The following is a 21,243-nucleotide window of genomic DNA, read 5'->3' as shown; positions in this document are numbered from 1 at the left end:
ACTGGAAATAACCCCTTTGTGCGAAGCCTGAAGGAGCACTGTTGTAGTGCCGAGAACAGCAGCAGCCTTTCAGTTACTCCACTTTCCCTGGGCAGTAGCTCTTTTGCACCACATCTGGCCTGACTCCTCCCGTCTAGCTGCCCACCGCCGGTTTTCAGAGTGAGTGCAACGTATCCTTGCAGCAGGGAGAAACCGAGCAAGGCCTCCTCTAGAGCTGTTGAGGGAAAAATAGCCCAGACCTGGGAGCAAATTTTGTTCCCAGACATGGACACTTTTTTGAGCATGTCAAAGGCTCTTTACCTCCCTGTGATTGATAGCCCGCTGTCCCGAAGCTGGCTGCTACTAAATATCCCAGTGAATCAGTTTTCTTGTGAATTAAGCACAGTGCTATCGCTCCCATTGTTACAGGTAAAATTCGGTTTATATTTTTTGTCTTTTCAGGCACGGAGCCTGCAGATGCATGCATTTAATTTTTAATTCCATTTACTATTCTCAAAATTGTATGTGTATCTAATATATAAACATGTTTTATTACTGGCTTAAAGGCAAAATCAACATTACTTGAACAGAAACGCTGAGAAATTCTGCAGAAATACCCCACTGATGGTCATGCTAGAGCCTAATTAGCCGTCACAGTGTTGGGCTGTGTAGTCTTGCAGATAGGCGAAATTGCTGTCACGGTACAAATTATTAATTTAGTTTCAGTTGCAAACCTGTTTTAAGTGTTGCTCTCCTTGCAGCGAAGAATTAAGCCATGATACACCAACAGTGAGGTCATGGAAGTGCAGGTAGGTGTTCCTGAATTAGTGTTTGAGCTCAGTAGACGTAGGCAATATGTGTATGTGTTATGAAGAGTTGACCGTAAGCCAACTGTTCTTGGCAGATGCTGTGTACCAGGTGGGTGCTATGGCTCTGCACTGGCAGCACCTGACCTAGCTGCTTTGGGATGCATTTTAAGTGATCTATATGAGCTTCTGTGTCATGGACAACAGTGAAAAAGAGCTATCTTCCTCACTTCTTGCTGCTTAGACTGTTACCTGCCTTCTACATGCCCTCCTGGTATACAGCACGATGTTCACCAGGCCTTCTGCACGCCTTGTTCTGTGTGGATTCACACAATGCCCTTGTGTAGGCAGAAACATTTTGCTCTGGATTACGAAGCTGTACATGACTGTTTCCTCCATCTGCGATGGCTGAGAAGAACTCTTCAGAGACTTTCCTCAGTAGAAATAACAGCTTAGTGTAAACCCATCTGCAGCCGTAAATTTGTACAGTTGTGAGGTTTATTTTTTTTTTTTTCTCGTAGTTGTCCATGTGGAAGCCCTTCTAAAGGAGAACTCAGGAAGTTTTCTCCTTGGAAGAAGATCAGCTCACTAATTTTTCCTTTACAAACACAACTCCTGGTAGCATCAATGGAAATTACGGGGAGATTCTCCAAAGCCTCCGAAGTCAATGGAAGCCTTTCTGTGACTTAGGAGGATTTTAATCAGTTACCATGTAAAAGAGATAAGAAATCCTAATTATAATTTTCTGATGAGTTTTAAGAATCTTGCTACAGCAGGCTTCTGTAGAAATACAGTTTAATAAAGCTGGTAGAGCTCTAAGAACTCATTTTCCTCAGGTTTGAGTGCTTGGTCAGTTAGAAATAAGCTGACTTATCTCTTCTTGTACCTTATGACAGCTGTGTACCCCAGCCACGTTGTTCTCGGGACTCTCTCAATAGGGCAGTCTTTGATGGATCTCTGTTCATGAGAGATTTTTCAGAATTGAGTATTTCAGTCTTCCTTTGGGCCCAAGACTGGAGAAGGAAGTATCCCTGCCACGAACAGCTGCCTACAGGGAGCCAAGCAGCGTAAACCCAACAGCACATCCTTCGGGGGGTTCTGCATTGCTCCACTGCCTTTTTGTTCTGCACATTGACTATTTATTTAGCCCAGATTTGTAAGAACAGCATTTTTTTGAAAGACGTGAGGACACTGATTATGTTTTTGTGAGCTTTTATGTAAAAGCCAAGAGGGTAGCAATGATAGATGATAGCTACTCGTGTGTGGAAGGGGAAAGGTTCATTCAGCAGGTTGCCAGCATGCATTTAATTGTTAATTATGTGGAAAATACTCTTGATTAATATTCTACCTCATAGTATGTTAATTGGATTTGTTTTCAGAGAATCCCATAAAGCAGAGGTTTGGAAGAGAGCTCTGGAGATCATCTTGCTCACCCTGTGCTCAAAGCAGAGCACAGTCCAAAGAAAACATTACATTTTGACTTCTAATTTGTGCTCATTATGTTGGTAGGAGGATACGAAGGCTGTTTGCTTCTCTCTCCAACAAGCCATCACCATCGGTGCATCCCCATAACCTCTGTGTAAAGTCTGAGTTGTGGCTATACCCTTCAGCTCACAAGGTGTGAGGGGCAGCAGGGCTGCCACGTCAGTAGGCGGTGCATGACCTCACTACCTCCCTGTGGCCTGAGGACCACTCATCGGATCTCGCTCAGGCTTCCCTGAAGAATCATCTTACCCTTTCCTGTCACTTTGGGGTCTCTTCCTAAACTTATATCCGTACAACTGGATGCTTCATGCTGTTGCAAGCGTCTCTTTCCAAACCATTGGCTGTTACTGTAATGTATATTTGCAGCGCTACTGTACTCCTCTGTCCATAGCACATCTGCTGGTATCCCATGAGTGCTGTTCTCTAATTCTTCCTGTCCTGGACTCCATTTGTTTTCATATTCAAAAGGAAATCCATGAATTAAGGTTTTCTATGACATCTAGAGCCTCATTTGATGATACCATCTCTTGCATCCCCTATTACAGTTTCAGTTGAGTTGACACGTCTGTGAAAACACAACATCAGATAAAGCAGTAGACTGGATGGTTGGTATTTACAGCTTTTATACTCTGCAAGAACACTACTAAGTATAAGCACAAAGAGATCACAGAGACTCAGGACGCAGTGTTAATCAATGCAAGTCCTGTGATGGAAGCTAGCAAAGAGCAAACAAATCCAAGATATTTCAGCAGTGATACGGTGTACAGTGTGAGAGCTGCTGCTGGGAGGCTTTTACAAGCCCCCCTGTCCCTACAGGACACTCACTCATCGTAGCTCTGAATAGGACAGGAAAGGAAACAGCCTTATTTTCTTATCAAACATTGAATTCAACAAAGATACCTTAGGTAAGATCGTGTCATTTGAAGTGCTCTGTACAACAGCAAAAGTTTGGGGCCCAAACTAACATGTTTTAATGTCAGTTGTGGCCTAAGTAACTACAAAAGAAGTTTAACAAAATGTGGCTAAAAGAGTAGAAAATTGTCATTAAATAACAAGTTATTAAACTGCTAGGATACAAATGCAAAATTAAAAAAACAAACAAAAAACTCTCGTCTTTTCAGTCATCACAAAGTTCAGTTCTTGAAGATGGTCTTAGATTAGACATGATCTTGGGCCAAGATGACCTGACAGGGAATCACGTCATGTTGGACGTGGTCTTACTTGCTCCTTAGTAAGCATGGGTCGGGGATGTTTTTACCTCTCAATAAACAGTATTTCCGATTTGTGAAATCTTAAGTGATTGCTTGGGATACAGCAGCCCTTCACGCATCTACGGTGCAGATATAGTGACTTCAGTTTCTTTCAGCCTTGCCCGTTGACCTTCTAATTTTCAAAACAACCTTTTCTCATCTTGATCACAGAGATATTTTGGCTTCTGGTGCCAGAGGTGAGGAGGGGGGTCTGTTTTCTGTTTCCTTGGGGGGATGGATTGCTCTATTTCAAATGCATTTGCATGAAAATGGGAAAAGACATCTGAGGCAGGGTATCCGAATGCATAGAGGCGTACTGCTGTTGATTACACCTCAGAGGATCAGGTTAGGTGTGGTTTGCTAAATGATTGCAGAAAAGATCCACAGTAACTTGCTGTGCTTATAAAAGATGAAAATGCATTTTGGAAAACAAGGCCAAAGAAAGCTCAGTATGATAAATACAGATCAACGTACCGCGTCCCTCGTTCCACATCCAGGAGTATCTTCCTCGCAAAGAAATGACCGCCCTGTTGGTTGGGCCGTTTTGTGTGGACCGTTAGAGTAGATGTAAAGCTGGTGTGGGAAACAGTCAGGACTTTGAATGCTTGTGTTAAAATCATGGCAGCAAAGTACTGATAGTTTTTAAATTTTAGGAAGCAACATGCTTTGCCTTTTCAAGCTGAGCAAGTTAGTGGTGAATAGGGAACTCAACCTCTTTACTAATGCTCCGGGTGGTCTGTTGGCTGAGTCACTGCTGTATTGGTACTCTGCTTTCATACCTACAAGGCTATTTTTTCAGCTAGGATTGTAAAAACAACTTGAAAGCCTAAGTTGTTTCAACAAAAGATATTTCTCAGCAAATCTTCTGGCCAGAGAGCACACAGGACAGCAGTTATGACAGATGTCTTACCTAGAACTGGGCTGTTCTTAATGCTGCGTTCTGGATCCATACCCCGCTCCTCTCAGTCTGCTTTACATCTCAGTCTTGTTCTTTTTTTTTTTTTTTTTCCTGATCATTTTTTCTAACAAGACTTTATTGACAACATATTGTGATTTAGTTGTGCCCATTCTTGTAGCTTTGCCATCTAACATTAGTCTTGTGTTATTGTTTTTACAAGAATCTAAAATCTCGATTCAGGATTTGGACAATCATGGTTTTAGGACAGTGCTTATGTTTGCATTTTGGGTAGTACCTAGCAAACAATCCAGAATAAATAATTCAATTTTTAATCAGTTCCTTCTAAATTGACCTTGCTTGATGGAGCTTATTCATCAGCAGCTTTGTATTCAGTCCCTGTGCATGAAATGCTTTGCTGTTACGCACATGGCAAAGTCAATTGGAACAACAGCTTAAAAAATAGGCAGACCGTAGAGGCTGGCATACCTAAAACAATTATTAGTTTTATTTTTTCTGGGTTCATAGGCTGCTTTATGACACACACTTAAGCAGTTATTTAGCTATTCATTTCATGAAAACCATTGGGACTGTCAAGATCTTAACGATTAAGCATTTGCTGAAGTACATTGCTGGCCTAGGAGCATCATTGTATTCCTTATTTGCTGACAGATGTTTTAGTTTTCTGTATCTACTGATGAGCAAGCCTTATGATATACAACACCATAGCTGACCAAACGGCAACGTGAACGGCTGGTCCTTGATCAGGATCCTCTGCTTCCCAGCTTCCCATGCTGGATTGTGACAGTGCTGCTAATGCAGCGTGGCCAATTCCGTGTTACAGCAGCGTTGACCCTTAAATGCTAGATCTAATCCAAGTTTTTATTTTGTATATACAGAAATATATGTCTGTGTGTGTGTACGTGTACATATGTATAACCAAGTTTTTATTTTATATATAATATAAAAACATTGATATATATGTATACACATACAGACATATATTTCTTCATATGTTTATATACACATGAATGTGTGTGTATAGAGAGAGACCGAGGCAGAAACAGGTTTCTACAGAAAAAGAATTGGAATAATTTTCCAAACACATTTAAGGCAAGAGAAGCCAGACCACAAGTACATTTTAAGCAGTATGCATTTTACAGGATATTTACCTTGATTTGCGGAGCTTCTCTCAGGGGAAAACAAAACAAACCAAAAACAAACAACGAATAACTTGTGTTATTGTTTATTATCAATCAAACCATTTGCCTTACAGTATTATAAGCAATATGGTTAGGTGGAAACTCAGAGCTCGGACTATTTATGGGCAAAGCAAAGGGAGAGAAGCAATGCAGACGGCTTACTATGTTTGTATTTGTTACGGTAAGTGCCATGATGTTCTGGATGGCATTGGACATAGCAGAAAACACACTTTATTCCCCCTGCTTGCTTAGAGAGTAGGGAAAATAAGAAATAGGGTGGTGGGAAGTGGAGATTGTGCTAAAAATGAATCTGCATAGCGGTAAGTACATGGTACCTCAGTATCACATCTTATCAGTGTACACTAATACAGCAGTACATCTGCTGTCCGGTACTTTCTTTTGCAGACTTGTTTATCTTCTGGAACGATCAGAGTGCTTGTAAAAACCACAGAGGATGTATCCTTATACACATTTTAAGAGAAACTCAATACATTTTGCCTGACAAAAAATAGAAAATCAGCAGATGAGCCTGGACAGTTTGCAAAATGTGTGGGAGCACTGCACATAGCTTAGCAAAGCATTTGTTGCACAGGGCCTTTCCTAAACCCATTTACAAAACCCTGCCAAGCCCATTCAGCCCGCCCTGTGTCTGTCTGGCCGTGCGTGTTTGGATTCATTTTGCCCACTTTTGGGGTTTGCGTGTGCAGAACATCGCGCCGTTAGGCGAGCCAGCCGCTCTGTTCCTATGGAAACCCTGGCTGGCTGCAGTATCTGCCAGTGCTAAGGTGCATTAATGATCCCCTGTAAGCAGGGGCAGGGAATGGACGCGGCAGCCCCAGCCGAGGCTGGGCACCGGGCTGTGCCGAGCCCATGTGCTGGTATCGACCGCAGGCAGCGACGCCTGTCCCCAGCTCACACGCTCTCGCCTCCTGCCGGCATGTTTGCGCGGGGTAGCAGCTGGGGCACCCCTCTGCAGGTCCCCGGGTGCCCTCGCTGGGAATCTCATCACTTGGGCTGCTTGGTGCATCACACAACGCTGGAGGTGGCTGAGGTCAGGGAGAGCAAACCCAAAGCTGCTGAGCTTGGTGCGCTCCAAAATGCCGAGTGCCACCTGGAGGTGGATCCATCACAGGGCGATGGGGGGAAAGGAGGGGGACAGCGGGGGTGGAATTGGGCTAGAAGAAGGGGTATGGGGACATATTGCTGTGTCGAGGGTGTGAGAAAAATCTCAGATAATTTTCTTCAGACAGGATCTTCTGTGAAGCTATTTTATTCGCGATTGCAATGGCGGGCATCCTGTCAATCAGGAGCACATTTTAGCAAACTAAGCATAGCCTTTTATTCCCTATTACCCGACACCTGATCACCTCCCCTGTTTCCTCATTGTACTACATGTCTGCACAGTACTACAGGTTCACAAGCTACTCAACGCTCCTGTGTACTGTATATGTGCAATTTTTCTTTTTTTTTCCCAACCCTTTAATTTCTCCTTTCTTATGTTTTGAGAACTTGTGATCTTTGTTTTACTGTTCCCACGCTGCTCGTCCTCTTTTCCTCAAGCTTCTGCCTTCTTTTGGAACAGCGAGGCCTTCTACTGTCCACTTCCATACTTAGCGTTTCTCCTTATTATGACTACACAGCTACGTTGGAATACAGAAAAGCAATTATCTACTGCAAAAACACAACTTTGTTTCTCACAGGGGATAAGGTGCTGAGGAAGATGAGACAGTGTAAGTAGGGGAAGCCCCAAACTAGGAAGTCTGGGAGACTTACATGGGATGCACATCCCTTCTCCTGTGGTGGGACCGCTGCATTACCCGTGTGTTTGGATCAAGAGGATCCCTTTCTATGGTGGCAACTGGTGGTTAGGGGATGTGATCTTCATCACTGTTCTTGCTCGAGTACTGTCTGATTTGGGACATTCCCACCAAGACGTGGGATCGCAGCTGAGCATTAAGGAACTTGAACACTGCCCTGGAGGTGTGGGTACAACTTCCTCCCCACCAGAGGTCCTCTATGATGCTGCTCGCACCAGAAACACCAGTTTGCCAGGGCTGCCAGCAGTGGTCTGCTTGTGGAAATACCAAGCACTCATTACAGCAAAGGAAGCCAGTAGAAATACTAGTTTTGAATGACAAACGCTACATGTAATGACTATGTTCTGAAGAATAAGACCTAAAGTGCCTCTGACTGGTGCAGCCGAAGTTAGGGAATACGTTTAGCCTTGTAAATTGACGATGAAGTGCCTTTCATTTCACAAAGCCATTATTGAAAATATATCCGTACTTATTGCAGATATATATGTGCGATAACAGCGAATTACAGAACAGCCTATGAGAGAATTACAATTCCATCTTCAGAAACCAGGTTTATCGTGCAGAATTGAAGTCCTTCTGCCACCCAGTGAGCATCAAGGGGAAAACGAGCGCTCAGAGCTCTGGTTCTTGAGAGCAAGCTGTCTGTACCCACTCGCTGAGTGAGGCAGAGGTTTCATGGATGTATAGAGCAGGGTTGTTAATTACAGACTATCTCAGTGCGTACACGTGAGGGTTTCTGAATAAAGTGCATTGGGTACGAGGACAGGTGTTAACAACTCAGTTTGATCATCCTAACATATTCTCTACAAAATTATGTAGTTGGCTTCCAGTTGTTAGCGTCTCGGTTAGCCCGGATCAGCAGAAAACAGAGAAGGAGTTGGTATTAGTAGAGAGCTTTTCTAATAATGCCCTTCAGAGCAAGATGATGCACGTGGAATTTGGGTCCGATGTTACGCAGACTTTTTGCTGTGCAGGTGACTCTTTGCACTTGTGGAAAGGCTCTTAAGAAAGATGAGCAGGGAGCTCCAGGGCTGAGGAGTTTCATCGGCCTCATTTTTCACGGTGAACTCTCCAGTGTGCAGCTCCCAGAGCTCCGGGGTTATTTTCCAATTTGAGCCAGTAATGATGCAGAGATCACACCAGAAGAATGGCTGTGGGCGTGCCTCTTAATGCTCCTTAAAATTCATAGGGTTTTGCATTTTTCCCCTGCGATATTTTCTTCCACAGCCCCCTCACTCTTGTAGTCTACCCTCTGCATCATCCTCCACGCCTCGCCTGTGTTGCATTCCCACTGGGGTGCAGGTGAAGTATATATGATACAATTTAAGGTCTTGCAGGCGGTGAGACTGGGCCCAGAATTCTGCCCAATAACATTTTGTTTCTATTGCAGAGGTCCCTGCTTTTCCCAGCGCAGGAACAGGTTAAAACAGCAACAATAAATGTGTTGGGGAAATAAAGGATAAAACAGCAACAGTCAGATTTCTTGTGCCCTACTGTACAAAATGACAGGTGGAGTGTCTCTTTCTGCACACAGGCTATCCCTGGGCAGCTCAGTGCTTGATTAATTCAGAAATAGCCCCTTTATACACGGCTACACAGCAGCTAATCTGAGACCATACAAAGCAAAAGACAGCGGGGGTCTGTTTGATGGTGGTTGCAGTTTCTTTCTCTGCCCTCACTGGGCTCTGTTACCTCCCTGCCTCCGGGAGGGGTTGGGCTGGGGAAGCCGCCGTTCTCCGAGGAACCTGCTTGGTGGTTAAAAAGAGCACGTTTTCCATTTGAACGTGGAGTATTTGTCCTTGCTGCGTGCGAAGAGACAGCAGTAAGTCCCACGTGCATTGCTGTTGATGGTAGGCAAGAAGCTGCGTGTGTCTCCCTTGTGGAAGCTCCCGAGTTCAGTGCTCCCCTGAACGCAGCGCGGTTGAGTGATGTAACCTCCTCGATGCACCAGGGGCGAGTTTGGAAAAATTAAGTCCAAATGGGATGTGAAATCAGGTGTCAAGGTTGCATGACCTGATCGTATTTGTGAGCGTCTGTTACACTAAGCAACAGGCCAAACAGGAGGCTAATTGAGGGGATGAGCACCGTGGTAAGTTGTATGCCGCCATCAGTGCTTGGGGCGCAAACCATTGAGAAGTGAACACGTGTGGGGGCCCGGGGCTGCTGCCTGCCAAGGGTGCTGCCAGTGTTGGCTGGGGAAGCAGCCAAAGGCTGAAGCACCCCTTTCCTCCCCGCGCCCTGTTGCAGGGCCAGCGCTGCCCAGCACGGGGTTGCCCCTGCCCTCTCCGGGTGGCCCCCCGCATGGCCTTGCTGCAGACACCCACACAAAGGTGTGGGCCACAAAACTATGTTTTAATTATTTAATGGGGCAACAGAATCTACTTCACCCCTCAACATTTTGTCATTTGCCACATCAGGCAGAAGCCAGCTGCGAAGTCTAGGCTGGCTCAGCAAGCAGCACTGGGAGAAGCAGCAGAGGCGCTGTGACAGTGGCCGGGGAGCGGCGGCATCTCAAAGCAGCCACAGGCACTGCTCAGCGGAAAGCCATAAAGCCAAAACCAACAGGAACCTGGAAAGTTTGGAGCAAAATCTAACTTTCAGAAAGCCGGAGTATAAAACAATATACATTTTTTACAGTATTCATCTCTAATTATAGTATTTAGAGATGTGAAGGCAATGTCTTACGCACAAATGAAGGTCCGGTGGTGGGTGCACAACGTAGCAGTGGCTGCTGCTTGACAGTGTCTGAAGGTTGCATGTATGAACTGTGCAAATATAATGCATCTTAAAAACTAAATAGAAAATTATTTTTCATACGGTAAGTTCGTAAGACCGTTTCAAAACCTAAAATGGACCTAATATTCGTATATAAAATGCAACCTATTTACACCACTGCTATATATAGTGCCTGTACCTAATATATATAAAGTCATCTGGATTGCTACAGCCCTCTGTATTTCTTCTGTGCTTTTAGTAATAATTCTACCAAATGACGTGCATGCAATGATGGTGCAAATGATGATACTTTCGTTTTTAAACCCAGCTAGGGGTGTAAATTTCTAGGGGGAGGAACAGTGGCTGCCCAGGATGTGTTTCTGCAGTTCTAGTTAACGTAACGACTCCATATACACAGGCAAACCCTTCCTCCTCACACAGCTCCCCTCTGGAGGATGTACGAGTCCTGTTTTGGCTGTGGAAAGATGGGGGTGAAGCTTGCTTTTCTGGGGCAGAGGGGCTCTGAATATCGTGACCTAAACAGAAGAAGGGGTGATGGCTCTGAAATGTAGGAGAACAGAGTTGTCTGTGCTTAAGTTCACAGCTTTTCTGTGGATGCACACTTTTAAACCTCCGTGACTTAGAAAGTATTTAGGATCTTTGGACCTGTTGGAAATTAGAACCTACTGGTGTTATGCAAACACAACGAACGCAGTACTTCAGCATCGGTTTTACCCGAGTCCTTGCTGCTTTTTTGAACGTTGTTCACTTTTAGGCAAAAACAAATCTCAGGTTTAGCTGATGCACTGAAGACTGACTTCTATTAACAAAGCACTTTGCTATGCATCATTGTGTGTTTAAAGAGAAGAGATGACAACTAAAGGAGTGGAAGGGACAGGCAATTTTTGAAAGTTTGCAAACTTTCTCTTCAGTGTGGCCAAGGTGTTACCTCTGTGTTGTGCAGCGGTGGGCAACGCAGTGACCTTCAAGCCGGCACCAACGGAGGCAAGATGAGCATGTCAGCACAAGGCTGCAAATCAGCCCAGCCAAAAGACGGGGCTGGGATTCAGCGTCACGCTGCCCTGCCTTCCCTGCTTCGGTGCCTGAGCAGCACGTTCCACCACGCAGGCATCTCGGCTGACTCGGTGGTTTTACAGCCTGCTCCAGTGCACCGTGTCATTTGCCCATTGAGATACTGGTGGGGAGGGCTTTACTTGCAAATTTTTGATTCAGGGAGGCTTCTGATGTCTCATATGAAAATATTAGTGCCTGACTAGTCTGTTCCTCATTTTTGGAGCTGTTCTACTTTACATAAATGACATTGTTTTAATTGGGCCATTCATTCATTGAGGTAACTCCTGGGATTTTGCATCTAGGTTTCTCGCGTCCCAAGTGCTGGGCTAAATGCTAGCTAGTGTTAGTCTCTGTTGTCTCTCAGCGGAGTCCAGCTTCTGCCTTCTCCACACAAGCCAGTTAACTTCTGCTTTGAAACTCATCTCCTGCAATTGTTTGTGTCACCCGCAGAATTTGCGTGCCGTGCAAGTTGTTTGCAGTTTGGCAGCCCTGTGCACACGAAGGAGAGCAGCCTCTGCTCAGCACTCTCACTGCAGGTGGTCTGGGAGTGCTAACTTGGCAGAGTGATATTACAGTGTTGCCTCTAGTCCAGGGCTGTACGTTGCGGGATGCAAGCTTGTTTTGTCCTTTGCAAGAGCTAAAGGATGGATGATAAATTGACCTGTGAGGCAAAGCCTGGGCTGTAGTATATATCTGACCTAGACTGACACACTTGCAAGTTTTTGTCCTCCTATTTAATGTGATCTGTGTTTGCTGCCTATATCCCTTTGTAGTGTAGAACACAACCGTACCCACGTGAATAAATCATCAGCCCTTTTGCCACGTGCATACAAACAGATATGGCCAGCTCAGGTTTGAACTGGTCTGGCAGCTGGGGGTCACATTTGCTCAGATTTTTGCAGGGTTATTTCTAGTCCTTTCCAGCCAGAGTTCACCACCAATTATATGGTCTCTAATTTTAAAGAAGATTCTGTCTTTGCTCTTAGGAGCTTGTCATTTTACACATAGCAAACTCAAGGGCTCCAAGCAAGATATCATCCTGTTTTTGACCTTGAGTAAAATGGAGGAAATGGGTAAATTACAGTATTCTTTATTCATTGTTTTTAATGTTGCTGTCTTGGTGAAAAGGAAAATTGCTAAATATATAGTGATGGGCGATGAGGATCATTTGACGAACTCAGCTGAGTTACAGTGAGGCTTCCAATTATTTACTGTGTGCTTTTGCAAGGACACAATTTTGGTCATGATCTCCGTAATGGCAAGATGTTTGGGAAAGTGGTTCGGACAGCTCTGTTTTTGTATGGTTTTTGTTCCCAAGGCCCCCAAGAAGTCAGAGTTTCTCAGAAATTATTCCTTTTAGAAAGACGCTGCTTTTAAAGTGATGACGGTGATTAATCCAGGCAGACAGCCGCCTCTATGTTAGCTGTGAACCAGGACCCGTTCTTGTTAGCTGTTTGTGAAGGCAGGCTCTTCTTCCTCATCTTCCACAAGAACTAATGGGAATTGAAGGCACTTCAGGAACAAATTCATGGTAATATATTCATTTTTGTGTGTCAGATGGTTCTCTTGATTCTGGGAGCGCTTTGTTTCACATAGCTGAAGGTGTAATGTTATAGACAAGCTCTGTTACATGTGGGACAGATTTCATAGTGAAAGGAAAAGCTGTGCATCAGATATGCTCGCCCATATCCCATATTTAGCTCGAGACGTGTAGTTGCCTCTGCAAATTTACACTCTTCCATATTTAGCTTGAGACATGCAGTTGCCTCTGCAAATGAGCTTCAGATCTAGACTTTGTCTTTAGTACAAATACAGAATCAGACCAGCTCCTTTAGTTCAATGTGAATAAAGTTCTGGCCTAGCAGAGCTGTGCAGATCAGTGTTACCATAGCCCAAATCATCTCAGTCTCTCATGGTAAGAAAATTATTTACTCAGGGCCACATTTGTGCTTTTCAAGTGCCGCTCTGTGGAAGTGACCTGAAAATCCTTACGACAAGAAGCCACGTTGCTTTTTGACAGCCGATAAACTTCCTAAAGTCAGAATTGGCCTCTTAAATGTCTGAATGTTTTAAAAGCACTAGCCATTAGAAATAAGCAGGACTCTTAATATGCAAATGTAAAGTACATGAAGTAAAGGTAAAAACGGCATTCCACAGTCTTTGAAATGTCCATAGGCACTGGAAGTACGTTTGATGGCAGTGTTCTCATGTGCTTTTTGTGTCTATGAAAAAAACCCTAAAAGTTGTCTTTCCTAACAGTAATACTGTAATATAAAGCTAAAGACTTGTGTTTAGCAAACGAGACCCACATCATGTTTTTAGGTCAATGACAATAAGCTACATCCTGTATGATTTCTGACTTACGTCTTTAGTGGACTCAAAAATGACTGCTTTTAAATTGGTATTATATAGAAAAGATAGCTTTAATAGGTTTTGAAATGCTCGTAAAAGGTCACCAGGCAGACGCTTGCTGAAGAATCTAACTATTAATCCCAAACCAGCAGGAAGCCATGAGGCAGGGCCCTTCGGCAGTGGTTCACGTCCTGGTCAGAGGCCTGCTCCACGTCACAGGGCTTGGTCTTGAGGCTTTGCTTTGTGGCTTTTCTGTATCGTGTTGGGAAATTGTTTCTTCACTTCTTGTGCCTCGGGGGCCTTTGGAGCTTGCTGACCGAGAGCATCGCGTTCTGGCTTATCCGGAGCAGCAGCCGAGCAGCGGGACGGGGCAGGAGGTGCAGAGGGGGGCTCTGCGCTCCCCGTTAGTCCCTTGCCTCCTCTCACCCGTGTCAGTGCGTTTCATCTCGTTTTCTGCAGGCTGTTACCCTAAGGGCATTTACAGGTGTGTTGATAAAACCGGATCCAGCTGTCCCTGTTCAAAGAGTTGTGTGTGGAAAGATGGCTGTGGATAATGATTACTGTTGATATCCCGAACAGAGCAAATACTTGCGTTGAACGGGATGCTAACTGCAGCACTCGCAGCGAGAACAGCGGTGTGTTTCAGCCATCCCAAAACGTTGTGCTTGCTGCTGTGGTGCTGGAAGAACCGTGTTTTGCGTCCCTCGCTGCCGTAGCGTTGCGTGGCCAGGAGAGGGGGGTCGTTTGCCGTTCATTTATTTCCACAGGCACCCGCCGTGGGGAGCCGAGCGCTGTGCATCCGTCTGGACTCCATGTTTTCCACAGAAACGCAGCAGTACCCGGGTCTGGCCTTCTTGCACGCGAAAGCTTGAATGTTGGCTGCTGGGGCCCGGGGAGGTCCGTCGGAAGGGATGCCGGGCCCGGAGCGAGGGGCGGCCGCTCTCCGTGGTGCTGCCCAACGCAGCCCAACTCGCTGCAACGCCCAGCGCAGCAAAACCCTGCCCTGGCAAGACCCCCCTGTCCTTTCTCATTTTCTCTCCGTTTTTGCCAAATAAATGTGTACTAAGGGTCGGACAGAGGGATTGGGTACACTGTTGGCAGTAACGCTGTTTTCTCTATTAGTTTGATCATACTTCGGGGCACAAAAGGAATCTCAGTCTTCTTACGTGAGGAAAAGGTGAAAAACACCTAGTTGAGGAGAAGGGTTTAGAACAGTCAGGCTCATTTCTCCATTTCTCTGTATATTTGTTAAGTATAGTTGTAAATTTTGAGGGGGTCTTTAAAAATTGTCTTTGAGAGCTCTTTTGAGAACTCTTAATGCAAAATTTCCTCACGTGTTTTTATAAATGAGTATCCGTTAGGTCTGCTCTCACTATAAACAGTGGAAAAATGTGTTGGAAAGTCTTCTTGACTGATACACCTCTTCGCCAAAAGTATTAAAGGAGATAATGCATTATTTAACTCTTCTTTATGTTCTTATAGCAGTAAGTGAGAGCAAATGAGAAAGAAAATAGCGTTACTGGCTTTAGGGCAGGTATACAAGGCTTCTGAATGTTGCTACTTAAGGCACATTGGTGCTGATGCGTTTTAGAAGTTGTGTAGTTAGACAGTTTTTATGAGATTAAAAAGGGGACAAAGATGATTGGTTACGTGTAGTCATTTTATTTTTGACATCTACTCGCACTCCTGTGGTCCAAACGTTCAGGCTGCAAGTGTATTACAGCTGGTAGCTGAAATCCAGATATAGTCCAATCCATTAGTCCTGATGTTGTGTAGGTGATAGAAATGCTGTTTTAGATAGCGTATATACGTAGCAGACAGGAATATAAAGATGCATCACTCAGTCATCATCTTTGTCCATACCTTGCAAACTGTAACTTCACTGTTGGCGAGGCACACGGTGAAGTTTAATTATGTCGTTTAATGTTGGAAGGCTCGTTCTGTGGGTCAGACTGTAAAAAATATTGGTGTATGTAGCAGATGCTCAAGCTTTTATTCTGATAGTTACGGCGGGCATGTAAACTTATCATTCAGAGTAGACAGGGCCCATTCAAGTGTGAATGCATATGACCTGCCCCTACCCCGACGTGTAGGGGCACTTTTACATTTGCCAGCAGGAGCCCTTAAGCAGAGCTGATTATGTGCAGCATCTAGGTTGCAACTGAAAGGATTTAAAGTGGATGAGATCTGGGTCATGTTGGCTTGCAGACTTTCGAAGCCGTGGCAGCCAGGTCAGTTTTCCTGTTGTGTGTTCTTATTTTAAAACATAAATCTTTTTTCAGTATTAGTATCGTTTGTAAAGTTATTTTATTCATATTACCCCAAAGGACAACTTGAGACCATTTCCCTGTGTCCTATCACTTGTCACCCGCGAGAAGGGACCGGCGCCCTGCTTGCGGCTGCCTCCTGTCAGGTAGCTGTAGAGAGCAATGAGGTCTACCCTCAGCCTACTCTTCTACCAGGCAAAACACCCCCAGTGCCCTCAGTCGCTCCCCATATCTCTTGGCTTTTTGGACCCTTCACCAACTTTGTTGCTCTTCTCTGGACACGCAGGAGTAACTCCATGTCCTTTAAGTGATGGGCTCAAAACTGAACTCAGTATTTGAGGTGTGGTCTCACCAACGCCACGTACAAGGGGACAATCGCTTCCCTGGTCCTGCTGCCCACACCGTTTCTGATGCAGGCCAGGATGCTGTTGGCCTTCTTGGCCACCTGGGCATGCTGTTGGCTCACGTTCAGCCATCTGTGGACCGGCACCCCCAGGTCCTTCTCTGCTGGGCAGCTTTCCAGCCATTCTTCCCCAGGCCTATGCCGCTGTGTGGGGTTGTTATGACACAAGTGCAGCACCCAGAATTGAGCCTTGCTGAATGTCAGGCAGTTGGATGCAGCCCATCGATCTTGCCTATCCAGATCCCTCCCCAAAGCCTTCCTGCCCTCAGGCACATCTAGTCCTGCCGAGCTGGGTGTCATCTGCAAACTCACTGAGGGTGCGTTTGATCCCCTTGTCCAAATAACCGATAAAAACGTTAAACAAAATTCATCAGTGGCCCTTGTGTTGTCAGCAGAGCAGAGAGCCAGCGCGGCACGCTGCACCTGTGAAAGATGGGGCCGTGTCTGGGTGAGTGGCCGAGCCCCTCGCAGCAGGTCCAAGTGGAGTAAGTGCAGTGACTGCGAGGAGGGAGCCTGCAGAAAGCACTGCACGGTTTGGGAATCAGACATGGCAGGTGTGCAACACCTTCAGGGTGATCCCTGGGCTCCTTCTTCATATTAATAGCAACTTCACCCCCCACGAGATCAAAACCGAACACAACAATCAGAGATGAAAGAAGGTAAGGCAGGAAGGCGAGGGCAGGACGGAAGATGAGAAGGCACGTTGTGGTGCAGAGCTAAACGATTGTGGTCCTGATCCAAAGTCCATTTAAATCAATAAAATGTCTGCTGTTGCCCTTAGCAAGCTATTGGGTCAGGCCTTGTTTGGCTTAGTTAAAATAGAATGTGATGCCAATGTGCCCAATCGATATGAGAACTAAAATAAGTAAAGTGATATTCAGAATTAATGCAGCTAAGCTGTCATCAGAAAACTGCAAAACGGGCACTCTTTCCTGAAATATATGTCTCTAGTTTATTTAGGATTCTGAAGAAAAAGAACTTGCTTCTTGAGCTGCTAACTTTGGCACAGCTGCAGTGTCTTTTCCTCATGTCTGGGATGTTCAAATAAACGAGAGACATCAGTCTCTGAAGGGGGTTTCTAAATCCCGTTCTTGTTGTTCAAGAAGCTGGTGATGTGGCAAAGTATTGCTTTGTCACGGCACAGCTTGGACAGTAATAAAGGATGAGTGCAAGGACTTCTGTGATTTGGGAATGACAGTTCGCGTCTTGCCTTGTTTCTGGGTTGAAGCACCTGCCTGTGACGGTGGTACCTTGAACGAGTCGTTAAGCTGAAGAACTCTGCCTTAATATGGCAGAGCTGCTGGAAATATAGACAGGTTCAGAGAGAGACTGGATAAGTTCATGGATAATGGCCTTTGAGGATTACTAATTAAATTGAAACATCTAGCATGGATGTCCATCACTCTGCAGTGACTGGAAGCTGGGAGAGTACTTGAAGAAAATACCATTCGTTTGCCCTCTTCTCTTTGCTAGGTGTCTGATTTTTGGCCACTGTTGGAGACAAAAGACTTTGATCTCATCCCATAATGACTGCTCTTAAGTTCTTAGAAGCAAACATTTAACCATACTATTTCAATTTCTTCAACTGTAACATAGTAAAAATTATTATTTTTTTGAGAGATGAATACTTCTTCCAGTATTTCTTTCAGAGGCAGCCAAGCAGTATCTGTTTCTCTGGTGTGATCAGTAATTATATTTAGAGTTCCTGTCAGTGTTGAAGTGAACGCCTTCAGGACAGAAATCCACTCTGCAAGGAAGGGTACGGTATTGCAAATATTCCTGTGCCATCTTCCATATGTTCTTAGTACTCGCCACGGAAAGTCTCAGTGCAGCGAATTGTACCCAGGTGGTAGAGCAGAAAAGAAGGGGAAAGCCGTTCCTGGGGCCTAATTTATGTGTACTACTACATGTGCTCTAAGTTGCCCTTTTTCATTTCTTGTTCTATGCTGTTTCTTTTCAATTAATAAAATGGATGTGATCAAGGGACAGAAAGAAGCCAGAGCATAGTTTCATGAATCACTTTTTCAGTACCAACACAGTGATGCTCATGTCTGGCCCAGAGCTTTCTGGAACACGTTGTCCTCACGTATTCATTGATGTGAGTGTGTGGAGCCTTTTTTAACCGTAATATTTTTTCTTTCAGAAAAATATGCAATAAAATATGTAAATTAAGGGTATGTGCTTGTTAACTGACCTGCAGGGTTATTGCATGTTTAGAGTTAGGTCATTTGCTCCTGTATAAATAATACGTGTGGCTTGAACAAGAAGCGAGGCAGGTGGCAATTTATAAATGTAGGGTACATTTTCATAGTTTTGTGCCTTCCACAAGGCTTGGTTTGTCTCCTGTTTGAGGAATGTGTAATTCCGTAGATATGGAAATGGCTGAGTACGCTAGAAGGCGCAATCCATCCAAATCTGTTTAAATGGTTGAAGTAAGTAAATTGTTACCCTGCTCTGGCACTCCAAATATTTTTGTCTCTGTCCATCTTCTCCACACTCGTTTGTCAAGAGGCAGCTTTGGCAGGATCATTTCCTGACCAAAGGGAGGAGGATGCCTGCTTCTGACATCGAGCCCTGCTAGAGCACCAACAGAGAGGGGAGGTCAGCGTTGTGTTTGTGAGGAGAGGTGAGCTGATTCGCCAAGTCAGCTCTTGCTAGGTCCCCAAAGGCTGGGTGTTCACATCTCCAGACCTGCGTAACATACCTGCCTTTCAGCAAGGACAGGTATAAATCACGCGCATCTTGGACGGACAGAGGTTGTGGTTGTACCGTTGCGGGGCAACACGTAGATGTGCTTGTTCGATATTACATACAGCTTATGCAGCACACCAGCTTGGGGGGAACCTAGCTGCCCAACAGAATTCTGATCCGCCTTTTCCAGAAGTGTCTTCCCCAGTGCTAGACAAAAAGTTGAATTGCCCAGCTTTTGTTGCTGCAAAATTATTGTCTTACAATGGGACAGACCTTTCCCATTTTTAGCTGTTTGAAACCAACTGTGATTTCCAGCTGGTTTCCTGAATGTGCTAGCGACTTAGAACTAGGGAGGACGGTCTCCCTTCTGGCTTTGAGGTGTGAAAGGCTCCATCATTTCCTCCCTTTTTTTGTAACTCTGGGACATGATGAGAACAGGTTTGAGTCACACTTCCTGGTGTTATTTCTAGGCTTGGTTTTAACCTTCTTGTCGTACTGCCCACGTGATTTATGTGGAGAGAACCTCATCTTTACGGGATGGACCCCTGCTAGTGGATGTGCTTCAGGGATGATAATCGCTTGTTTACATCCTCTCCTCTTGTACTCGGTTACTGTTGATTTTGATCCGGTAGGTTTCTGTAGACAGAAAATGATGATTTGTTCAGTAAATCATGTTTCTCTACCCGCAAGCTGGCAGTAGAACCGAAGTGCAGATGATAGCTGTGGCTAGTAAAGCACTGCAGTGCAGGAGCGTGCCGTCTCAGCTGCTGGGTCAGGTTAAAGCAACTAAACCCGGGGACTGTTAAACTGGGAGATCAGGTCAGGAAGTCAGTGATTTATGCCAATTTGCAAGCCAGGCAAACAGGCACGGTAACCCTCATGAAGTGCCCACACAGCCGTGGATTGGTGAGGTTAGGCACTCGGAGCCCATTCACAGATCACCCAGGACGTTGTACAGGTTGAGGTCTTAAAAGCTTTATTATCCCAAAGGAGAATCTGTTGGGTCTCAGGAGTTAGGTATTTCTGCATTTGGAGTTAACGATGACAAATGCACTGCAGGGAAAAAACCAAACCAAAACAAAAAAACCCACCGCCTTTTTCCCAGTGTTGTGTTCTTTGTAGGTTGTTGTGCATCTGCCCACTTTCCCACTCCCCTCCTACAGACCGTTTGTGGCAGCAGCGCTGTGTTTTCTGCTTATCTTATGTAGCCGCTTCATGATATATTTTCTGCATTTAGGGGGAAATTGCTCAGTCTCCATTTTTGCTGAACAGATCTTGAAAATTCAATCTTCAGATTGCTGTCAGCAGAAGGGTTTCTGTTTGTTAAGATCAGTAAAATGCTGTATTTGCAGGGCGCTGGCTGGCCATTTGCTGCTTTGATTAGGTAAATCTCTCTGTCTTGTAACAGAATGCTTCTTTCCTGCGGGGACATTAGCTCTGTCACTTACAAGTGACACATGCTTTATGTATCCCAGATTGGATATGTTCTTTCCAAAATAACCTATTGAAAGCTACTTCTTTTTTTGCCACACTGTGATTAAATACTTTCATGTCTCTTTGAGGTGAGGGAGAAAATGTTTGTGGTACATAATGGCGAACTCACAGAACTGAGCTGAAGTTCTTCTTGGTCAGTGATCTTCTGAAGAATATCTGCTGTTTCATTTGGCCTTGCTTGGCACCAAGCGTTCAAGCGTCTGATTTTATTCTCTCATGACACATGGGTTACAGAGAACATCAAGTCCTTTATTGGCTTTAAGTGAATTTCGTGAAAAATACATCTTTGAGGCTCAGCTGCTGAATGTGCAGGAATCAATTATCAAAAGATGACAAACATGACTGAATAGATAAATACAAATATAAAGATAATAAACACGACTCCTGTGAACCCTCCTGTGCCTTAAACTTCATTGCATGCTTTATATATCAGGATTTAAGCATTTAGTGGCTTAAGAAAACCTTAAAAATTAGGGAAATGGTAAGACCAGGACTTCTAAGCACGGTGGCCTGTGATTTGGTCTTACTTTCACATTTCTTGCTTAAGATCCCATGAAACAGTTGCTTTATAAGGTAAGGGCCCAAAATTTGCTGAAATCATCTCTTCTACCATAGTGTCATTCTTTGAGCACCCCAAATGGTCAGTCCAGCTGCCCACCATGGGATGAGATTTGTGGATAGGTCTCAATAGTTAGTAGTGGTTTTATTTTACCTTTCTCTTCTGTGGCATTATTTTATTTGCAGACAGGTATCTGGCAAATGAAGAGGTGGTAGCTTTGAATATGTTTCTGAGCATGCTGCAGATGAAGGAGA

General features: G+C 44.7%; 1 protein-coding gene and 1 long non-coding RNA gene across 3 annotated transcripts in view; both read left to right on the top strand.

The window, feature by feature from the left end:
* Positions 1-21,243, top strand: part of ANK2 (ankyrin 2) — a 351,779-nt gene that overhangs the window by 140,077 nt on the left and 190,459 nt on the right. The window lies entirely within an intron of this gene.
* Positions 510-3,124, top strand: LOC118166583. Its single transcript, XR_004750592.1, has 2 exons — positions 510-2,405; positions 2,816-3,124. It is a non-coding gene; the product is annotated as an uncharacterized LOC118166583 (long non-coding RNA).

The sequence above is a fragment of the Oxyura jamaicensis genome, chromosome 4 (assembly GCF_011077185.1).
Source record: "Oxyura jamaicensis isolate SHBP4307 breed ruddy duck chromosome 4, BPBGC_Ojam_1.0, whole genome shotgun sequence".
NCBI lineage: Eukaryota > Metazoa > Chordata > Aves > Anseriformes > Anatidae > Oxyura > Oxyura jamaicensis.
This window is presented reverse-complemented; position numbering and strand designations above follow the sequence as displayed.